General features: G+C 45.3%; 15 non-coding genes and 1 pseudogene across 15 annotated transcripts; all 16 read left to right on the forward strand.

Annotated features, from left to right (window-relative positions):
- Positions 1-556: 556 nt before the first annotated feature.
- LOC141234419 (U2 spliceosomal RNA) lies at positions 557-747 on the forward strand. The gene has a single exon (XR_012300398.1). It is a non-coding gene; the product is annotated as a U2 spliceosomal RNA (small nuclear RNA).
- A 1,115-nt stretch (positions 748-1,862) lies between these two features.
- On the forward strand, positions 1,863-2,053 carry LOC141234421 (U2 spliceosomal RNA). The gene has a single exon (XR_012300400.1). It is a non-coding gene; the product is annotated as a U2 spliceosomal RNA (small nuclear RNA).
- A 1,115-nt stretch (positions 2,054-3,168) lies between these two features.
- LOC141234422 (U2 spliceosomal RNA) lies at positions 3,169-3,359 on the forward strand. The gene has a single exon (XR_012300401.1). It is a non-coding gene; the product is annotated as a U2 spliceosomal RNA (small nuclear RNA).
- A 1,115-nt stretch (positions 3,360-4,474) lies between these two features.
- LOC141234482 (U2 spliceosomal RNA) lies at positions 4,475-4,665 on the forward strand. The gene has a single exon (XR_012300461.1). It is a non-coding gene; the product is annotated as a U2 spliceosomal RNA (small nuclear RNA).
- Positions 4,666-5,780: 1,115 nt separating this feature from the next.
- On the forward strand, positions 5,781-5,971 carry LOC141234423 (U2 spliceosomal RNA). The gene has a single exon (XR_012300402.1). It is a non-coding gene; the product is annotated as a U2 spliceosomal RNA (small nuclear RNA).
- A 1,115-nt stretch (positions 5,972-7,086) lies between these two features.
- Positions 7,087-7,277, forward strand: LOC141234424 (U2 spliceosomal RNA). The gene has a single exon (XR_012300403.1). It is a non-coding gene; the product is annotated as a U2 spliceosomal RNA (small nuclear RNA).
- A 1,115-nt stretch (positions 7,278-8,392) lies between these two features.
- Positions 8,393-8,583, forward strand: LOC141234425 (U2 spliceosomal RNA). The gene has a single exon (XR_012300404.1). It is a non-coding gene; the product is annotated as a U2 spliceosomal RNA (small nuclear RNA).
- Positions 8,584-9,698: 1,115 nt separating this feature from the next.
- LOC141234451 (U2 spliceosomal RNA) lies at positions 9,699-9,889 on the forward strand. Its single transcript, XR_012300430.1, has one exon. It is a non-coding gene; the product is annotated as a U2 spliceosomal RNA (small nuclear RNA).
- Positions 9,890-11,004: 1,115 nt separating this feature from the next.
- On the forward strand, positions 11,005-11,195 carry LOC141234426 (U2 spliceosomal RNA). Its single transcript, XR_012300405.1, has one exon. It is a non-coding gene; the product is annotated as a U2 spliceosomal RNA (small nuclear RNA).
- A 1,110-nt stretch (positions 11,196-12,305) lies between these two features.
- On the forward strand, positions 12,306-12,496 carry LOC141234452 (U2 spliceosomal RNA). The gene has a single exon (XR_012300431.1). It is a non-coding gene; the product is annotated as a U2 spliceosomal RNA (small nuclear RNA).
- Positions 12,497-13,611: 1,115 nt separating this feature from the next.
- Positions 13,612-13,802, forward strand: LOC141234439 (U2 spliceosomal RNA). Its single transcript, XR_012300418.1, has one exon. It is a non-coding gene; the product is annotated as a U2 spliceosomal RNA (small nuclear RNA).
- Positions 13,803-14,917: 1,115 nt separating this feature from the next.
- LOC141234427 (U2 spliceosomal RNA) lies at positions 14,918-15,108 on the forward strand. The gene has a single exon (XR_012300406.1). It is a non-coding gene; the product is annotated as a U2 spliceosomal RNA (small nuclear RNA).
- A 1,112-nt stretch (positions 15,109-16,220) lies between these two features.
- Positions 16,221-16,411, forward strand: LOC141234249 (U2 spliceosomal RNA). Its single transcript, XR_012300232.1, has one exon. It is a non-coding gene; the product is annotated as a U2 spliceosomal RNA (small nuclear RNA).
- Positions 16,412-17,523: 1,112 nt separating this feature from the next.
- On the forward strand, positions 17,524-17,615 carry LOC141234657 (U2 spliceosomal RNA; annotated as a pseudogene).
- Positions 17,616-18,405: 790 nt separating this feature from the next.
- On the forward strand, positions 18,406-18,592 carry LOC141234580 (U2 spliceosomal RNA). The gene has a single exon (XR_012300542.1). It is a non-coding gene; the product is annotated as a U2 spliceosomal RNA (small nuclear RNA).
- A 1,115-nt stretch (positions 18,593-19,707) lies between these two features.
- LOC141234454 (U2 spliceosomal RNA) lies at positions 19,708-19,898 on the forward strand. Its single transcript, XR_012300434.1, has one exon. It is a non-coding gene; the product is annotated as a U2 spliceosomal RNA (small nuclear RNA).
- The last annotated feature ends 887 nt before the right edge of the window (positions 19,899-20,785 follow it).

Here is a 20,785-nt window from a genome sequence, read left to right on the forward strand (position 1 = left end):
CCAAAAAGTTTGGTTGATTAGTCTGTGGCATTCTGTTAAACTGTTGCTTATGGCGGTCTCTGTGAGCTTCTCAGCGACATTCAGCCAGCCAGGTATCCTGCCTGCAGTAGATGGAATGTGGCAATGGAACGCTGGCTGCGCGTGTCATAATAGGCTCTGAGCCTTTATATACCTGTGCACAGCAGCAGCCACCTTCAGTCTGCTGCTGGACAGCCAGCAGCAGCAGCAGCAGGAGAGGTATGTAATCAGGAGCCCTCCTGCTAAGGGTAGACAGCTGCTCGTTCCACCCCACCCCCCGCCTTAATTGGTTCTCCTCCCTTCCAACGGTGTTGAGGCGGGTGGGAACAGCAGGGGGTGAAGGTGCTGTGTTTAAAGAGGTGGAGTTATGCAGATCTAAAACGCGTGGATTGCAGCAGCAGCAAGCCGAAAAGTGCAGGCATGTAAGGGATCTAGAGGTTGACAACATGTCTTCTTAACGGGAGTCCAGGAGCTCATCTCCACAAATGGACTTTTCAGGATCCTTGGGTGGCTCCGTAGTTTGAAACCAATTCTGGTTATCGCTTCTCGGCCTTTTGGCTAAGATCAAGTGTAGTATCTGTTCTTATCAGTTTAATATCTGATACGTCCCCTATCTGGGGACCATATATTAAATGGATTTTTAGAACAGGGAGATGGAAAAAGAGCTTGCTCTGTCCACTCCACGCATTGACCTGGTATTGCAGTATCTCCAGGACCGGTGCACCCCTTCTTTAATGCAGTTTCTAAAATCAGAAAGAATTGAATTCAATGTTTTTTGTTCATTTTGCTTGTTTGTCGGATTTTGGGATGGACTCTTTGGCTTTGCTTTTCTTCTCCTCATTGGATTTTTCATGTTCAAAGTTGCAGAAGCCAGATTACAAGCTCATTTTGGTTCAACTTCAGCAACTGTGCATTGCATTGCCATGTAATGTGATGCAATGCTATCTTTCTAGCTCTCCCTTTTTACTTCCTTTTGGATAAACAGACATATTAGGCAAGCATTTTGGAGCTTTCACCTAAATAACTACAGGTGGTGAGATAAGCTGCACAATATAATTGACCTTTCAGTATATTGTTGCACACACACCATCTATTTAGCAAATGCCCTTGTTATCAACAGCAGCCTTTTAAACTCACCTGAGCTAACAGGTATGTGCGCTGGTTACTCTGCTGCGCTTAAAATTTCTTTTTTGGTTTGCTACAATGCCTTTTCTGAAACGTTGTCTCCTTCTGCTGGAACACTGACTTCTTTCATTTAATGCCTGCAGACTATAAAAGAGAACCCAACCCAAAAAGTTTGGTTGATTAGTCTGTGGCATTCTGTTAAACTGTTGCTTATGGCGGTCTCTGTGAGCTTCTCAGCGACATTCAGCCAGCCAGGTATCCTGCCTGCAGTAGATGGAATGTGGCAATGGAACGCTGGCTGCGCGTGTCATAATAGGCTCTGAGCCTTTATATACCTGTGCACAGCAGCAGCCACCTTCAGTCTGCTGCTGGACAGCCAGCAGCAGCAGCAGCAGGAGAGGTATGTAATCAGGAACCCTCCTGCTAAGGGTAGACAGCTGCTCGTTCCACCCCACCCCCCGCCTTAATTGGTTCTCCTCCCTTCCAACGGTGTTGAGGCGGGTGGGAACAGCAGGGGGTGAAGGTGCTGTGTTTAAAGAGGTGGAGTTATGCAGATCTAAAACGCGTGGATTGCAGCAGCAGCAAGCCGAAAAGTGCAGGCATGTAAGGGATCTAGAGGTTGACAACATGTCTTCTTAACGGGAGTCCAGGAGCTCATCTCCACAAATGGACTTTTCAGGATCCTTGGGTGGCTCCGTAGTTTGAAACCAATTCTGGTTATCGCTTCTCGGCCTTTTGGCTAAGATCAAGTGTAGTATCTGTTCTTATCAGTTTAATATCTGATACGTCCCCTATCTGGGGACCATATATTAAATGGATTTTTAGAACAGGGAGATGGAAAAAGAGCTTGCTCTGTCCACTCCACGCATTGACCTGGTATTGCAGTATCTCCAGGACCGGTGCACCCCTTCTTTAATGCAGTTTCTAAAATCAGAAAGAATTGAATTCAATGTTTTTTGTTCATTTTGCTTGTTTGTCGGATTTTGGGATGGACTCTTTGGCTTTGCTTTTCTTCTCCTCATTGGATTTTTCATGTTCAAAGTTGCAGAAGCCAGATTACAAGCTCATTTTGGTTCAACTTCAGCAACTGTGCATTGCATTGCCATGTAATGTGATGCAATGCTATCTTTCTAGCTCTCCCTTTTTACTTCCTTTTGGATAAACAGACATATTAGGCAAGCATTTTGGAGCTTTCACCTAAATAACTACAGGTGGTGAGATAAGCTGCACAATATAATTGACCTTTCAGTATATTGTTGCACACACACCATCTATTTAGCAAATGCCCTTGTTATCAACAGCAGCCTTTTAAACTCACCTGAGCTAACAGGTATGTGCGCTGGTTACTCTGCTGCGCTTAAAATTTCTTTTTTGGTTTGCTACAATGCCTTTTCTGAAACGTTGTCTCCTTCTGCTGGAACACTGACTTCTTTCATTTAATGCCTGCAGACTATAAAAGAGAACCCAACCCAAAAAGTTTGGTTGATTAGTCTGTGGCATTCTGTTAAACTGTTGCTTATGGCGGTCTCTGTGAGCTTCTCAGCGACATTCAGCCAGCCAGGTATCCTGCCTGCAGTAGATGGAATGTGGCAATGGAACGCTGGCTGCGCGTGTCATAATAGGCTCTGAGCCTTTATATACCTGTGCACAGCAGCAGCCACCTTCAGTCTGCTGCTGGACAGCCAGCAGCAGCAGCAGCAGGAGAGGTATGTAATCAGGAGCCCTCCTGCTAAGGGTAGACAGCTGCTCGTTCCACCCCACCCCCCGCCTTAATTGGTTCTCCTCCCTTCCAACGGTGTTGAGGCGGGTGGGAACAGCAGGGGGTGAAGGTGCTGTGTTTAAAGAGGTGGAGTTATGCAGATCTAAAACGCGTGGATTGCAGCAGCAGCAAGCCGAAAAGTGCAGGCATGTAAGGGATCTAGAGGTTGACAACATGTCTTCTTAACGGGAGTCCAGGAGCTCATCTCCACAAATGGACTTTTCAGGATCCTTGGGTGGCTCCGTAGTTTGAAACCAATTCTGGTTATCGCTTCTCGGCCTTTTGGCTAAGATCAAGTGTAGTATCTGTTCTTATCAGTTTAATATCTGATACGTCCCCTATCTGGGGACCATATATTAAATGGATTTTTAGAACAGGGAGATGGAAAAAGAGCTTGCTCTGTCCACTCCACGCATTGACCTGGTATTGCAGTATCTCCAGGACCGGTGCACCCCTTCTTTAATGCAGTTTCTAAAATCAGAAAGAATTGAATTCAATGTTTTTTGTTCATTTTGCTTGTTTGTCGGATTTTGGGATGGACTCTTTGGCTTTGCTTTTCTTCTCCTCATTGGATTTTTCATGTTCAAAGTTGCAGAAGCCAGATTACAAGCTCATTTTGGTTCAACTTCAGCAACTGTGCATTGCATTGCCATGTAATGTGATGCAATGCTATCTTTCTAGCTCTCCCTTTTTACTTCCTTTTGGATAAACAGACATATTAGGCAAGCATTTTGGAGCTTTCACCTAAATAACTACAGGTGGTGAGATAAGCTGCACAATATAATTGACCTTTCAGTATATTGTTGCACACACACCATCTATTTAGCAAATGCCCTTGTTATCAACAGCAGCCTTTTAAACTCACCTGAGCTAACAGGTATGTGCGCTGGTTACTCTGCTGCGCTTAAAATTTCTTTTTTGGTTTGCTACAATGCCTTTTCTGAAACGTTGTCTCCTTCTGCTGGAACACTGACTTCTTTCATTTAATGCCTGCAGACTATAAAAGAGAACCCAACCCAAAAAGTTTGGTTGATTAGTCTGTGGCATTCTGTTAAACTGTTGCTTATGGCGGTCTCTGTGAGCTTCTCAGCGACATTCAGCCAGCCAGGTATCCTGCCTGCAGTAGATGGAATGTGGCAATGGAACGCTGGCTGCGCGTGTCATAATAGGCTCTGAGCCTTTATATACCTGTGCACAGCAGCAGCCACCTTCAGTCTGCTGCTGGACAGCCAGCAGCAGCAGCAGCAGGAGAGGTATGTAATCAGGAGCCCTCCTGCTAAGGGTAGACAGCTGCTCGTTCCACCCCACCCCCCGCCTTAATTGGTTCTCCTCCCTTCCAACGGTGTTGAGGCGGGTGGGAACAGCAGGGGGTGAAGGTGCTGTGTTTAAAGAGGTGGAGTTATGCAGATCTAAAACGCGTGGATTGCAGCAGCAGCAAGCCGAAAAGTGCAGGCATGTAAGGGATCTAGAGGTTGACAACATGTCTTCTTAACGGGAGTCCAGGAGCTCATCTCCACAAATGGACTTTTCAGGATCCTTGGGTGGCTCCGTAGTTTGAAACCAATTCTGGTTATCGCTTCTCGGCCTTTTGGCTAAGATCAAGTGTAGTATCTGTTCTTATCAGTTTAATATCTGATACGTCCCCTATCTGGGGACCATATATTAAATGGATTTTTAGAACAGAGAGATGGAAAAAGAGCTTGCTCTGTCCACTCCACGCATTGACCTGGTATTGCAGTATCTCCAGGACCGGTGCACCCCTTCTTTAATGCAGTTTCTAAAATCAGAAAGAATTGAATACAATGTTTTTTGTTCATTTTGCTTGTTTGTCGGATTTTGGGATGGACTCTTTGGCTTTGCTTTTCTTCTCCTCATTGGATTTTTCATGTTCAAAGTTGCAGAAGCCAGATTACAAGCTCATTTTGGTTCAACTTCAGCAACTGTGCATTGCATTGCCATGTAATGTGATGCAATGCTATCTTTCTAGCTCTCCCTTTTTACTTCCTTTTGGATAAACAGACATATTAGGCAAGCATTTTGGAGCTTTCACCTAAATAACTACAGGTGGTGAGATAAGCTGCACAATATAATTGACCTTTCAGTATATTGTTGCACACACACCATCTATTTAGCAAATGCCCTTGTTATCAACAGCAGCCTTTTAAACTCACCTGAGCTAACAGGTATGTGCGCTGGTTACTCTGCTGCGCTTAAAATTTCTTTTTTGGTTTGCTACAATGCCTTTTCTGAAACGTTGTCTCCTTCTGCTGGAACACTGACTTCTTTCATTTAATGCCTGCAGACTATAAAAGAGAACCCAACCCAAAAAGTTTGGTTGATTAGTCTGTGGCATTCTGTTAAACTGTTGCTTATGGCGGTCTCTGTGAGCTTCTCAGCGACATTCAGCCAGCCAGGTATCCTGCCTGCAGTAGATGGAATGTGGCAATGGAACGCTGGCTGCGCGTGTCATAATAGGCTCTGAGCCTTTATATACCTGTGCACAGCAGCAGCCACCTTCAGTCTGCTGCTGGACAGCCAGCAGCAGCAGCAGCAGGAGAGGTATGTAATCAGGAGCCCTCCTGCTAAGGGTAGACAGCTGCTTGTTCCACCCCACCCCCCGCCTTAATTGGTTCTCCTCCCTTCCAACGGTGTTGAGGCGGGTGGGAACAGCAGGGGGTGAAGGTGCTGTGTTTAAAGAGGTGGAGTTATGCAGATCTAAAACGCGTGGATTGCAGCAGCAGCAAGCCGAAAAGTGCAGGCATGTAAGGGATCTAGAGGTTGACAACATGTCTTCTTAACGGGAGTCCAGGAGCTCATCTCCACAAATGGACTTTTCAGGATCCTTGGGTGGCTCCGTAGTTTGAAACCAATTCTGGTTATCGCTTCTCGGCCTTTTGGCTAAGATCAAGTGTAGTATCTGTTCTTATCAGTTTAATATCTGATACGTCCCCTATCTGGGGACCATATATTAAATGGATTTTTAGAACAGGGAGATGGAAAAAGAGCTTGCTCTGTCCACTCCACGCATTGACCTGGTATTGCAGTATCTCCAGGACCGGTGCACCCCTTCTTTAATGCAGTTTCTAAAATCAGAAAGAATTGAATTCAATGTTTTTTGTTCATTTTGCTTGTTTGTTGGATTTTGGAATGGACTCTTTGGCTTTGCTTTTCTTCTCCTCATTGGATTTTTCATGTTCAAAGTTGCAGAAGCCAGATTACAAGCTCATTTTGGTTCAACTTCAGCAACTGTGCATTGCATTGCCATGTAATGTGATGCAATGCTATCTTTCTAGCTCTCCCTTTTTACTTCCTTTTGGATAAACAGACATATTAGGCAAGCATTTTGGAGCTTTCACCTAAATAACTACAGGTGGTGAGATAAGCTGCACAATATAATTGACCTTTCAGTATATTGTTGCACACACACCATCTATTTAGCAAATGCCCTTGTTATCAACAGCAGCCTTTTAAACTCACCTGAGCTAACAGGTATGTGCGCTGGTTACTCTGCTGCGCTTAAAATTTCTTTTTTGGTTTGCTACAATGCCTTTTCTGAAACGATGTCTCCATCTGCTGGAACACTGACTTCTTTCATTTAATGCCTGCAGACTATAAAAGAGAACCCAACCCAAAAAGTTTGGTTGATTAGTCTGTGGCATTCTGTTAAACTGTTGCTTATGGCGGTCTCTGTGAGCTTCTCAGCGACATTCAGCCAGCCAGGTATCCTGCCTGCAGTAGATGGAATGTGGCAATGGAACGCTGGCTGCGCGTGTCATAATAGGCTCTGAGCCTTTATATACCTGTGCACAGCAGCAGCCACCTTCAGTCTGCTGCTGGACAGCCAGCAGCAGCAGCAGCAGGAGAGGTATGTAATCAGGAGCCCTCCTGCTAAGGGTAGACAGCTGCTCGTTCCACCCCACCCCCCGCCTTAATTGGTTCTCCTCCCTTCCAACGGTGTTGAGGCGGGTGGGAACAGCAGGGGGTGAAGGTGCTGTGTTTAAAGAGGTGGAGTTATGCAGATCTAAAACGCGTGGATTGCAGCAGCAGCAAGCCGAAAAGTGCAGGCATGTAAGGGATCTAGAGGTTGACAACATGTCTTCTTAACGGGAGTCCAGGAGCTCATCTCCACAAATGGACTTTTCAGGATCCTTGGGTGGCTCCGTAGTTTGAAACCAATTCTGGTTATCGCTTCTCGGCCTTTTGGCTAAGATCAAGTGTAGTATCTGTTCTTATCAGTTTAATATCTGATACGTCCCCTATCTGGGGACCATATATTAAATGGATTTTTAGAACAGGGAGATGGAAAAAGAGCTTGCTCTGTCCACTCCACGCATTGACCTGGTATTGCAGTATCTCCAGGACCGGTGCACCCCTTCTTTAATGCAGTTTCTAAAATCAGAAAGAATTGAATTCAATGTTTTTTGTTCATTTTGCTTGTTTGTCGGATTTTGGGATGGACTCTTTGGCTTTGCTTTTCTTCTCCTCATTGGATTTTTCATGTTCAAAGTTGCAGAAGCCAGATTACAAGCTCATTTTGGTTCAACTTCAGCAACTGTGCATTGCATTGCCATGTAATGTGATGCAATGCTATCTTTCTAGCTCTCCCTTTTTACTTCCTTTTGGATAAACAGACATATTAGGCAAGCATTTTGGAGCTTTCACCTAAATAACTACAGGTGGTGAGATAAGCTGCACAATATAATTGACCTTTCAGTATATTGTTGCACACACACCATCTATTTAGCAAATGCCCTTGTTATCAACAGCAGCCTTTTAAACTCACCTGAGCTAACAGGTATGTGCGCTGGTTACTCTGCTGCGCTTAAAATTTCTTTTTTGGTTTGCTACAATGCCTTTTCTGAAACGTTGTCTCCTTCTGCTGGAACACTGACTTCTTTCATTTAATGCCTGCAGACTATAAAAGAGAACCCAACCCAAAAAGTTTGGTTGATTAGTCTGTGGCATTCTGTTAAACTGTTGCTTATGGCGGTCTCTGTGAGCTTCTCAGCGACATTCAGCCAGCCAGGTATCCTGCCTGCAGTAGATGGAATGTGGCAATGGAACGCTGGCTGCGCGTGTCATAATAGGCTCTGAGCCTTTATATACCTGTGCACAGCAGCAGCCACCTTCAGTCTGCTGCTGGACAGCCAGCAGCAGCAGCAGCAGGAGAGGTATGTAATCAGGAGCCCTCCTGCTAAGGGTAGACAGCTGCTCGTTCCACCCCACCCCCCGCCTTAATTGGTTCTCCTCCCTTCCAACGGTGTTGAGGCGGGTGGGAACAGCAGGGGGTGAAGGTGCTGTGTTTAAAGAGGTGGAGTTATGCAGATCTAAAACGCGTGGATTGCAGCAGCAGCAAGCCGAAAAGTGCAGGCATGTAAGGGATCTAGAGGTTGACAACATGTCTTCTTAACGGGAGTCCAGGAGCTCATCTCCACAAATGGACTTTTCAGGATCCTTGGGTGGCTCCGTAGTTTGAAACCAATTCTGGTTATCGCTTCTCGGCCTTTTGGCTAAGATCAAGTGTAGTATCTGTTCTTATCAGTTTAATATCTGATACGTCCCCTATCTGGGGACCATATATTAAATGGATTTTTAGAACAGGGAGATGGAAAAAGAGCTTGCTCTGTCCACTCCACGCATTGACCTGGTATTGCAGTATCTCCAGGACCGGTGCACCCCTTCTTTAATGCAGTTTCTAAAATCAGAAAGAATTGAATTCAATGTTTTTTGTTCATTTTGCTTGTTTGTCGGATTTTGGGATGGACTCTTTGGCTTTGCTTTTCTTCTCCTCATTGGATTTTTCATGTTCAAAGTTGCAGAAGCCAGATTACAAGCTCATTTTGGTTCAACTTCAGCAACTGTGCATTGCATTGCCATGTAATGTGATGCAATGCTATCTTTCTAGCTCTCCCTTTTTACTTCCTTTTGGATAAACAGACATATTAGGCAAGCATTTTGGAGCTTTCACCTAAATAACTACAGGTGGTGAGATAAGCTGCACAATATAATTGACCTTTCAGTATATTGTTGCACACACACCATCTATTTAGCAAATGCCCTTGTTATCAACAGCAGCCTTTTAAACTCACCTGAGCTAACAGGTATGTGCGCTGGTTACTCTGCTGCGCTTAAAATTTCTTTTTTGGTTTGCTACAATGCCTTTTCTGAAACGTTGTCTCCTTCTGCTGGAACACTGACTTCTTTCATTTAATGCCTGCAGACTATAAAAGAGAACCCAACCCAAAAAGTTTGGTTGATTAGTCTGTGGCATTCTGTTAAACTGTTGCTTATGGCGGTCTCTGTGAGCTTCTCAGCGACATTCAGCCAGCCAGGTATCCTGCCTGCAGTAGATGGAATGTGGCAATGGAACGCTGGCTGCGCGTGTCATAATAGGCTCTGAGCCTTTATATACCTGTGCACAGCAGCAGCCACCTTCAGTCTGCTGCTGGACAGCCAGCAGCAGCAGCAGCAGGAGAGGTATGTAATCAGGAGCCCTCCTGCTAAGGGTAGACAGCTGCTGGTTCCACCCCACCCCCCGCCTTAATTGGTTCTCCTCCCTTCCAACGGTGTTGAGGCGGGTGGGAACAGCAGGGGGTGAAGGTGCTGTGTTTAAAGAGGTGGAGTTATGCAGATCTAAAACGCGTGGATTGCAGCAGCAGCAAGCCGAAAAGTGCAGGCATGTAAGGGATCTAGAGGTTGACAACATGTCTTCTTAACGGGAGTCCAGGAGCTCATCTCCACAAATGGACTTTTCAGGATCCTTGGGTGGCTCCGTAGTTTGAAACCAATTCTGGTTATCGCTTCTCGGCCTTTTGGCTAAGATCAAGTGTAGTATCTGTTCTTATCAGTTTAATATCTGATACATCCCCTATCTGGGGACCATATATTAAATGGATTTTTAGAACAGGGAGATGGAAAAAGAGCTTGCTCTGTCCACTCCACGCATTGACCTGGTATTGCAGTATCTCCAGGACCGGTGCACCCCTTCTTTAATGCAGTTTCTAAAATCAGAAAGAATTGAATTCAATGTTTTTTGTTCATTTTGCTTGTTTGTCGGATTTTGGGATGGACTCTTTGGCTTTGCTTTTCTTCTCCTCATTGGATTTTTCATGTTCAAAGTTGCAGAAGCCAGATTACAAGATCATTTTGGTTCAACTTCAGCAACTGTGCATTGCATTGCCATGTAATGTGATGCAATGCTATCTTTCTAGCTCTCCCTTTTTACTTCCTTTTGGATAAACAGACATATTAGGCAAGCATTTTGGAGCTTTCACCTAAATAACTACAGGTGGTGAGATAAGCTGCACAATATAATTGACCTTTCAGTATATTGTTGCACACACACCATCTATTTAGCAAATGCCCTTGTTATCAACAGCAGCCTTTTAAACTCACCTGAGCTAACAGGTATGTGCGCTGGTTACTCTGCTGCGCTTAAAATTTCTTTTTTGGTTTGCTACAATGCCTTTTCTGAAACGTTGTCTCCTTCTGCTGGAACACTGACTTCTTTCATTTAATGCCTGCAGACTATAAAAGAGAACCCAACCCAAAAAGTTTGGTTGATTAGTCTGTGGCATTCTGTTAAACTGTTGCTTATGGCGGTCTCTGTGAGCTTCTCAGCGACATTCAGCCAGCCAGGTATCCTGCCTGCAGTAGATGGAATGTGGCAATGGAACGCTGGCTGCGCGTGTCATAATAGGCTCTGAGCCTTTATATACCTGTGCACAGCAGCAGCCACCTTCAGTCTGCTGCTGGACAGCCAGCAGCAGCAGCAGCAGGAGAGGTATGTAATCAGGAGCCCTCCTGCTAAGGGTAGACAGCTGCTCGTTCCACCCCACCCCCCGCCTTAATTGGTTCTCCTCCCTTCCAACGGTGTTGAGGCGGGTGGGAACAGCAGGGGGTGAAGGTGCTGTGTTTAAAGAGGTGGAGTTATGCAGATCTAAAACGCGTGGATTGCAGCAGCAGCAAGCCGAAAAGTGCAGGCATGTAAGGGATCTAGAGGTTGACAACATGTCTTCTTAACGGGAGTCCAGGAGCTCATCTCCACAAATGGACTTTTCAGGATCCTTGGGTGGCTCCGTAGTTTGAAACCAATTCTGGTTATCGCTTCTCGGCCTTTTGGCTAAGATCAAGTGTAGTATCTGTTCTTATCAGTTTAATATCTGATACGTCCCCTATCTGGGGACCATATATTAAATGGATTTTTAGAACAGGGAGATGGAAAAAGAGCTTGCTCTGTCCACTCCACGCATTGACCTGGTATTGCAGTATCTCCAGGACCGGTGCACCCCTTCTTTAATGCAGTTTCTAAAATCAGAAAGAATTGAATTCAATGTTTTTTGTTCATTTTGCTTGTTTGTCGGATTTTGGGATGGACTCTTTGGCTTTGCTTTTCTTCTCCTCATTGGATTTTTCATGTTCAAAGTTGCAGAAGCCAGATTACAAGCTCATTTTGGTTCAACTTCAGCAACAGTGCATTGCATTGCCATGTAATGTGATGCAATGCTATCTTTCTAGCTCTCCCTTTTTACTTCCTTTTGGATAAACAGACATATTAGGCAAGCATTTTGGAGCTTTCACCTAAATAACTACAGGTGGTGAGATAAGCTGCACAATATAATTGACCTTTCAGTATATTGTTGCACACACACCATCTATTTAGCAAATGCCCTTGTTATCAACAGCAGCCTTTTAAACTCACCTGAGCTAACAGGTATGTGCGCTGGTTACTCTGCTGCGCTTAAAATTTCTTTTTTGGTTTGCTACAATGCCTTTTCTGAAACGTTGTCTCCTTCTGCTGGAACACTGACTTCTTTCATTTAATGCCTGCAGACTATAAAAGAGAACCCAACCCAAAAAGTTTGGTTGATTAGTCTGTGGCATTCTGTTAAACTGTTGCTTATGGCGGTCTCTGTGAGCTTCTCAGCGACATTCAGCCAGCCAGGTATCCTGCCTGCAGTAGATGGAATGTGGCAATGGAACGCTGGCTGCGCGTGTCATAATAGGCTCTGAGCCTTTATATACCTGTGCACAGCAGCAGCCACCTTCAGTCTGCTGCTGGACAGCCAGCAGCAGCAGCAGCAGGAGAGGTATGTAATCAGGAGCCCTCCTGCTAAGGGTAGACAGCTGCTGGTTCCACCCCACCCCCCGCCTTAATTGGTTCTCCTCCCTTCCAACGGTGTTGAGGCGGGTGGGAACAGCAGGGGGTGAAGGTGCTGTGTTTAATGGAGTTATGCAGATCTAAAACGCGTGGATTGCAGCAGCAGCAAGCCGAAAAGTGCAGGCATGTAAGGGATCTAGAGGTTGACAACATGTCTTCTTAACGGGAGTCCAGGAGCTCATCTCCACAAATGGACTTTTCAGGATCCTTGGGTGGCTCCGTAGTTTGAAACCAATTCTGGTTATCGCTTCTCGGCCTTTTGGCTAAGATCAAGTGTAGTATCTGTTCTTATCAGTTTAATATCTGATACATCCCCTATCTGGGGACCATATATTAAATGGATTTTTAGAACAGGGAGATGGAAAAAGAGCTTGCTCTGTCCACTCCACGCATTGACCTGGTATTGCAGTATCTCCAGGACCGGTGCACCCCTTCTTTAATGCAGTTTCTAAAATCAGAAAGAATTGAATTCAATGTTTTTTGTTCATTTTGCTTGTTTGTCGGATTTTGGGATGGACTCTTTGGCTTTGCTTTTCTTCTCCTCATTGGATTTTTCATGTTCAAAGTTGCAGAAGCCAGATTACAAGATCATTTTGGTTCAACTTCAGCAACTGTGCATTGCATTGCCATGTAATGTGATGCAATGCTATCTTTCTAGCTCTCCCTTTTTACTTCCTTTTGGATAAACAGACATATTAGGCAAGCATTTTGGACCTTTCACCTAAATAACTACAGGTGGTGAGATAAGCTGCACAATATAATTGACCTTTCAGTATATTGTTGCACACACACCATCTATTTAGCAAATGCCCTTGTTATCAACAGCAGCCTTTTAAACTCACCTGAGCTAACAGGTATGTGCGCTGGTTACTCTGCTGCGCTTAAAATTTCTTTTTTGGTTTGCTACAATGCCTTTTCTGAAACGTTGTCTCCTTCTGCTGGAACACTGACTTCTTTCATTTAATGCCTGCAGACTATAAAAGAGAACCCAACCCAAAAAGTTTGGTTGATTAGTCTGTGGCATTCTGTTAAACTGTTGCTTATGGCGGTCTCTGTGAGCTTCTCAGCGACATTCAGCCAGCCAGGTATCCTGCCTGCAGTAGATGGAATGTGGCAATGGAACGCTGGCTGCGCGTGTCATAATAGGCTCTGAGCCTTTATATACCTGTGCACAGCAGCAGCCACCTTCAGTCTGCTGCTGGACAGCCAGCAGCAGCAGCAGCAGGAGAGGTATGTAATCAGGAGCCCTCCTGCTAAGGGTAGACAGCTGCTCGTTCCACCCCACCCCCCGCCTTAATTGGTTCTCCTCCCTTCCAACGGTGTTGAGGCGGGTGGGAACAGCAGGGGGTGAAGGTGCTGTGTTTAAAGAGGTGGAGTTATGCAGATCTAAAACGCGTGGATTGCAGCAGCAGCAAGCCGAAAAGTGCAGGCATGTAAGGGATCTAGAGGTTGACAACATGTCTTCTTAACGGGAGTCCAGGAGCTCATCTCCACAAATGGACTTTTCAGGATCCTTGGGTGGCTCCGTAGTTTGAAACCAATTCTGGTTATCGCTTCTCGGCCTTTTGGCTAAGATCAAGTGTAGTATCTGTTCTTATCAGTTTAATATCTGATACGTCCCCTATCTGGGGACCATATATTAAATGGATTTTTAGAACAGGGAGATGGAAAAAGAGCTTGCTCTGTCCACTCCACGCATTGACCTGGTATTTCAGTATCTCCAGGACCGGTGCACCCCTTCTTTAATGCAGTTTCTAAAATCAGAAAGAATTGAATTCAATGTTTTTTGTTCATTTTGCTTGTTTGTCGGATTTTGGGATGGACTCTTTGGCTTTGCTTTTCTTCTCCTCATTGGATTTTTCATGTTCAAAGTTGCAGAAGCCAGATTACAAGCTCATTTTGGTTCAACTTCAGCAACTGTGCATTGCATTGCCATGTAATGTGATGCAATGCTATCTTTCTAGCTCTCCCTTTTTACTTCCTTTTGGATAAACAGACATATTAGGCAAGCATTTTGGAGCTTTCACCTAAATAACTACAGGTGGTGAGATAAGCTGCACAATATAATTGACCTTTCAGTATATTGTTGCACACACACCATCTATTTAGCAAATGCCCTTGTTATCAACAGCAGCCTTTTAAACTCACCTGAGCTAACAGGTATGTGCGCTGGTTACTCTGCTGCGCTTAAAATTTCTTTTTTGGTTTGCTACAATGCCTTTTCTGAAACGTTGTCTCCTTCTGCTGGAACACTGACTTCTTTCATTTAATGCCTGCAGACTATAAAAGAGAACCCAACCCAAAAAGTTTGGTTGATTAGTCTGTGGCATTCTGTTAAACTGTTGCTTATGGCGGTCTCTGTGAGCTTCTCAGCGACATTCAGCCAGCCAGGTATCCTGCCTGCAGTAGATGGAATGTGGCAATGGAACGCTGGCTGCGCGTGTCATAATAGGCTCTGAGCCTTTATATACCTGTGCACAGCAGCAGCCACCTTCAGTCTGCTGCTGGACAGCCAGCAGCAGCAGCAGCAGGAGAGGTATGTAATCAGGAGCCCTCCTGCTAAGGGTAGACAGCTGCTCGTTCCACCCCACCCCCCGCCTTAATTGGTTCTCCTCCCTTCCAACGGTGTTGAGGCGGGTGGGAACAGCAGGGGGTGAAGGTGCTGTGTTTAAAGAGGTGGAGTTATGCAGATCTAAAACGCGTGGATTGCAGCAGCAGCAAGCCGAAAAGTGCAGGCATGTAAGGGATCTAGAGGTTGACAACATGTCTTCTTAACGGGAGTCCAGGAGCTCATCTCCACAAATGGACTTTTCAGGATCCTTGGGTGGCTCCGTAGTTTGAAACCAATTCTGGTTATCGCTTCTCGGCCTTTTGGCTAAGATCAAGTGTAGTATCTGTTCTTATCAGTTTAATATCTGATACGTCCCCTATCTGGGGACCATATATTAAATGGATTTTTAGAACAGGGAGATGGAAAAAGAGCTTGCTCTGTCCACTCCACGCATTGACCTGGTATTGCAGTATCTCCAGGACCGGTGCACCCCTTCTTTAATGCAGTTTCTAAAATCAGAAAGAATTGAATTCAATGTTTTTTGTTCATTTTGCTTGTTTGTCGGATTTTGGGATGGACTCTTTGGCTTTGCTTTTCTTCTCCTCATTGGATTTTTCATGTTCAAAGTTGCAGAAGCCAGATTACAAGCTCATTTTGGTTCAACTTCAGCAACTGTGCATTGCATTGCCATGTAATGTGATGCAATGCTATCTTTCTAGCTCTCCCTTTTTACTTCCTTTTGGATAAACAGACATATTAGGCAAGCATTTTGGAGCTTTCACCTAAATAACTACAGGTGGTGAGATAAGCTGCACAATATAATTGACCTTTCAGTATATTGTTGCACACACACCATCTATTTAGCAAATGCCCTTGTTATCAACAGCAGCCTTTTAAACTCACCTGAGCTAACAGGTATGTGCGCTGGTTACTCTGCTGCGCTTAAAATTTCTTTTTTGGTTTGCTACAATGCCTTTTCTGAAACGTCTCCTTCTGCTGGAACACTGACTTCTTTCATTTAATGCCTGCAGACTATAAAAGAGAACCCAACCCAAAAAGTTTGGTTGATTAGTCTGTGGCATTCTGTTAAACTGTTGCTTATGGCGGTCTCTGTGAGCTTCTCAGCGACATTCAGCCAGCCAGGTATCCTGCCTGCAGTAGATGGAATGTGGCAATGGAACGCTGGCTGCGCGTGTCATAATAGGCTCTGAGCCTTTATATACCTGTGCACAGCAGCAGCCACCTTCAGTCTGCTGCTGGACAGCCAGCAGCAGCAGCAGCAGGAGAGGTATGTAATCAGGAGCCCTCCTGCTAAGGGTAGACAGCTGCTCGTTCCACCCCACCCCCCGCCTTAATTGGTTCTCCTCCCTTCCAACGGTGTTGAGGCGGGTGGGAACAGCAGGGGGTGAAGGTGCTGTGTTTAAAGAGGTGGAGTTATGCAGATCTAAAACGCGTGGATTGCAGCAGCAGCAAGCCGAAAAGTGCAGGCATGTAAGGGATCTAGAGGTTGACAACATGTCTTCTTAACGGGAGTCCAGGAGCTCATCTCCACAAATGGACTTTTCAGGATCCTTGGGTGGCTCCGTAGTTTGAAACCAATTCTGGTTATCGCTTCTCGGCCTTTTGGCTAAGATCAAGTGTAGTATCTGTTCTTATCAGTTTAATATCTGATATGTCCCCTATCTGGGGACCATATATTAAATGGATTTTTAGAACAGGGAGATGGAAAAAGAGCTTGCTCTGTCCACTCCACGCATTGACCTGGTATTGCAGTATCTCCAGGACCGGTGCACCCCTTCTTTAATGCAGTTTCTAAAATCAGAAAGAATTGAATTCAATGTTTTTTGTTCATTTTGCTTGTTTGTCGGATTTTGGGATGGACTCTTTGGCTTTGCTTTTCTTCTCCTCATTGGATTTTTCATGTTCAAAGTTGCAGAAGCCAGATTACAAGCTCATTTTGGTTCAACTTCAGCAACTGTGCATTGCATTGCCATGTAATGTGATGCAATGCTATCTTTCTAGCTCTCCCTTTTTACTTCCTTTTGGATAAACAGACATATTAGGCAAGCATTTTGGAGCTTTCACCTAAATAACTACAGGTGGTGAGATAAGCTGCACAATATAATTGACCTTTCAGTATATTGTTGCACACACACCATCTATTTAGCAAATGCCCTTGTTATCAACAGCAGCCTTTTAAACTCACCTGAGCTAACAGGTATGTGCGCTGGTTACTCTGCTGCGCTTAAAATTTCTTTTTTGGTTTGCTACAATGCCTTTTCTGAAACGTTGTCTCCTTCTGCTGGAACACTGACTTCTTTCATTTAATGCCTGCAGACTATAAAAGAGAACCCAACCCAAAAAGTTTGGTTGATTAGTCTGTGGCATTCTGTTAAACTGTTGCTTATGGCGGTCTCTGTGAGCTTCTCAGCGACATTCAGCCAGCCAGGTATCCTGCCTGCAGTAGATGGAATGTGGCAATAGAACGCTGGCTGCGCGTGTCATAATAGGCTCTGAGCCTTTATATACCTGTGCACAGCAGCAGCCACCTTCAATCTGCTGCTGGACAGCCAGCAGCAGCAGCAGGAGAGGTATGTAATCAGGAGCCCTCCTGCTAAGGGTAGACAGCTGCTCGTTCCACCCCACCCCCCGCCTTAATTGGTTCTCCTCCCTTCCAACGGTGTTGAGGCGGGTGGGAACAGCAGGGGGTGAAGGTGCTGTGTTTAAAGAGGTGGAGTTATGCAGATCTAAAACGCGTGGATTGCAGCAGCAGCAAGCCGAAAAGTGCAGGCATGTAAGGGATCTAGAGGTTGACAACATGTCTTCTTAACGGGAGTCCAGGAGCTCATCTCCACAAATGGACTTTTCAGGATCCTTGGGTGGCTCCGTAGTTTGAAACCAATTCTGGTTATCGCTTCTCGGCCTTTTGGCTAAGATCAAGTGTAGTATCTTTCGAAAAGGCGGTTTTGGATGTTGGCCGCCCTAGTAGATTGATACATTATGCACACTGGGGTTTAGGCGCTTGTTAGTACGCCAGTTGGCTAATATAGTCATCTGGTGGAAAGCATGGCCCCCCAGGATCGACGCCATTGGGCCGGGGAAGATCGAAAGCCCGAAGTGTGAAGTGCCCCAGGAGTGGTGACCCTGGGGTGCCTTAACTCACTGGGATTGGGAACCCCACTTGAGTTTATGGCACATTTGCACTAGCACTTCAATATTTCTTTCTTCACACACACCCTTATTCCGGGCCTTCTGGCCTTAGGATGGGGAATTTTTCAATTCCCGGTCGAAGGTCCGGGCAGTATTATACTGTGAAACCTTCACTATTTATTTAATTTTTTTTGTCACTGTGTGTCCACTTTTTCACGTGTGTCCACGTCCTTACTAGGATTTTGTCGGGATGCGGTTCCCTTACGGGTTCCTCTCTTGGCAGGTCTAGGGGGGGAGTGTGTGGCCATCAGGTTCCGCTCCCCCCTGAACCCCCCTGGCTCTCCTCTTTCGGGAGGAGAGCATTGTTGGCTCCCCTCTTCCGGGAGGGGAGCACAGTCTTTGGCTCCCAGTGCCTTGCTCGGGTGAGAACTCGGGCAGGTATTGGGGGTAAGATTGGGTCGCCTCTGGCTCCGGCTGGAGGTGGCTATTTGTCCCTGTTCCTCGCTGTGGCCTTCTGGCTCGGAGGGACGGGGAATGGTTTGGGGGACCCTTCTCCTTTTGGAGAGGGTTTTAAGAAGACCAGCATCCTAGTGCACTTTTTTTGTGGCACTTGTCACTTTTTTAAGCGCACTCGGGTTTTGTACACGAATTCGGGCTTTCAATAGAAAAAAAAAAATCTGTTCTTATCAGTTTAATATCTGATACGTCCCCTATCTGGGGACCATATATTAAATGGATTTTTAGAACAGGGAGATGGAAAAAGAGCTTGCTCTGTCCACTCCACGCATTGACCTGGTATTGCAGTATCTCCAGGACCGGTGCACCCCTTCTTTAATGCAGTTTCTAAAATCAGAAAGAATTGAATTCAATGTTTTTTGTTCATTTTGCTTGTTTGTCGGATTTTGGGATGGACTCTTTGGCTTTGCTTTTCTTCTCCTCATTGGATTTTTCATGTTCAAAGTTGCAGAAGCCAGATTACAAGCTCATTTTGGTTCAACTTCAGCAACTGTGCATTGCATTGCCATGTAATGTGATGCAATGCTATCTTTCTAGCTCTCCCTTTTTACTTCCTTTTGGATAAACAGACATATTAGGCAAGCATTTTGGAGCTTTCACCTAAATAACTACAGGTGGTGAGATAAGCTGCACAATATAATTGACCTTTCAGTATATTGTTGCACACACACCATCTATTTAGCAAATGCCCTTGTTATCAACAGCAGCCTTTTAAACTCACCTGAGCTAACAGGTATGTGCGCTGGTTACTCTGCTGCGCTTAAAATTTCTTTTTTGGTTTGCTACAATGCCTTTTCTGAAACGTTGTCTCCTTCTGCTGGAACACTGACTTCTTTCATTTAATGCCTGCAGACTATAAAAGAGAACCCAACCCAAAAAGTTTGGTTGATTAGTCTGTGGCATTCTGTTAAACTGTTGCTTATGGCGGTCTCTGTGAGCTTCTCAGCGACATTCAGCCAGCCAGGTATCCTGCCTGCAGTAGATGGAATGTGGCAATGGAACGCTGGCTGCGCGTGTCATAATAGGCTCTGAGCCTTTATATACCTGTGCACAGCAGCAGCCACCTTCAGTCTGCTGCTGGACAGCCAGCAGCAGCAGCAGCAGGAGAGGTATGTAATCAGGAGCCCTCCTGCTAAGGGTAGACAGCTGCTGGTTCCACCCCACCCCCCGCCTTAATTGGTTCTCCTCCCTTCCAACGGTGTTGAGGCGGGTGGGAACAGCAGGGGGTGAAGGTGCTGTGTTTAAAGAGGTGGAGTTATGCAGATCTAAAACGCGTGGATTGCAGCAGCAGCAAGCCGAAAAGTGCAGGCATGTAAGGGATCTAGAGGTTGACAACATGTCTTCTTAACGGGAGTCCAGGAGCTCATCTCCACAAATGGACTTTTCAGGATCCTTGGGTGGCTCCGTAGTTTGAAACCAATTCTGGTTATCGCTTCTCGGCCTTTTGGCTAAGATCAAGTGTAGTATCTGTTCTTATCAGTTTAATATCTGATACATCCCCTATCTGGGGACCATATATTAAATGGATTTTTAGAACAGGGAGATGGAAAAAGAGCTTGCTCTGTCCACTCCACGCATTGACCTGGTATTGCAGTATCTCCAGGACCGGTGCACCCCTTCTTTAATGCAGTTTCTAAAATCAGAAAGAATTGAATTCAATGTTTTTTGTTCATTTTGCTTGTTTGTCGGATTTTGGGATGGACTCTTTGGCTTTGCTTTTCTTCTCCTCATTGGATTTTTCATGTTCAAAGTTGCAGAAGCCAGATTACAAGATCATTTTGGTTCAACTTCAGCAACTGTGCATTGCATTGCCATGTAATGTGATGCAATGCTATCTTTCTAGCTCTCCCTTTTTACTTCCTTTTGGATAAACAGACATATTAGGCAAGCATTTTGGAGCTTTCACCTAAATAACTACAGGTGGTGAGATAAGCTGCACAATATAATTGACCTTTCAGTATATTGTTGCACACACACCATCTATTTAGCAAATGCCCTTGTTATCAACAGCAGCCTTTTAAACTCACCTGAGCTAACAGGTATGTGCGCTGGTTACTCTGCTGCGCTTAAAATTTCTTTTTTGGTTTGCTACAATGCCTTTTCTGAAACGTTGTCTCCTTCTGCTGGAACACTGACTTCTTTCATTTAATGCCTGCAGACTATAAAAGAGAACCCAACCCAAAAAGTTTGGTTGATTAGTCTGTGGCATTCTGTTAAACTGTTGCTTATGGCGGTCTCTGTGAGCTTCTCAGCGACATTCAGCCAGCCAGGTATCCTGCCTGCAGTAGATGGAATGTGGCAATGGAACGCTGGCTGCGCGTGTCATAATAGGCTCTGAGCCTTTATATACCTGTGCACAGCAGCAGCCACCTTCAGTCTGCTGCTGGACAGCCAGCAGCAGCAGCAGCAGGAGAGGTATGTAATCAGGAGCCCTCCTGCTAAGGGTAGACAGCTGCTCGTTCCACCCCACCCCCCGCCTTAATTGGTTCTCCTCCCTTCCAACGGT

The sequence above is a fragment of the Phyllobates terribilis genome, unplaced genomic scaffold, assembly GCF_046119375.1.
Source record: "Phyllobates terribilis strain yellow unplaced genomic scaffold, ASM4611937v1 Scaffold_636__1_contigs__length_917067, whole genome shotgun sequence".
NCBI classification, from domain to species: Eukaryota; Metazoa; Chordata; class Amphibia; order Anura; family Dendrobatidae; genus Phyllobates; species Phyllobates terribilis.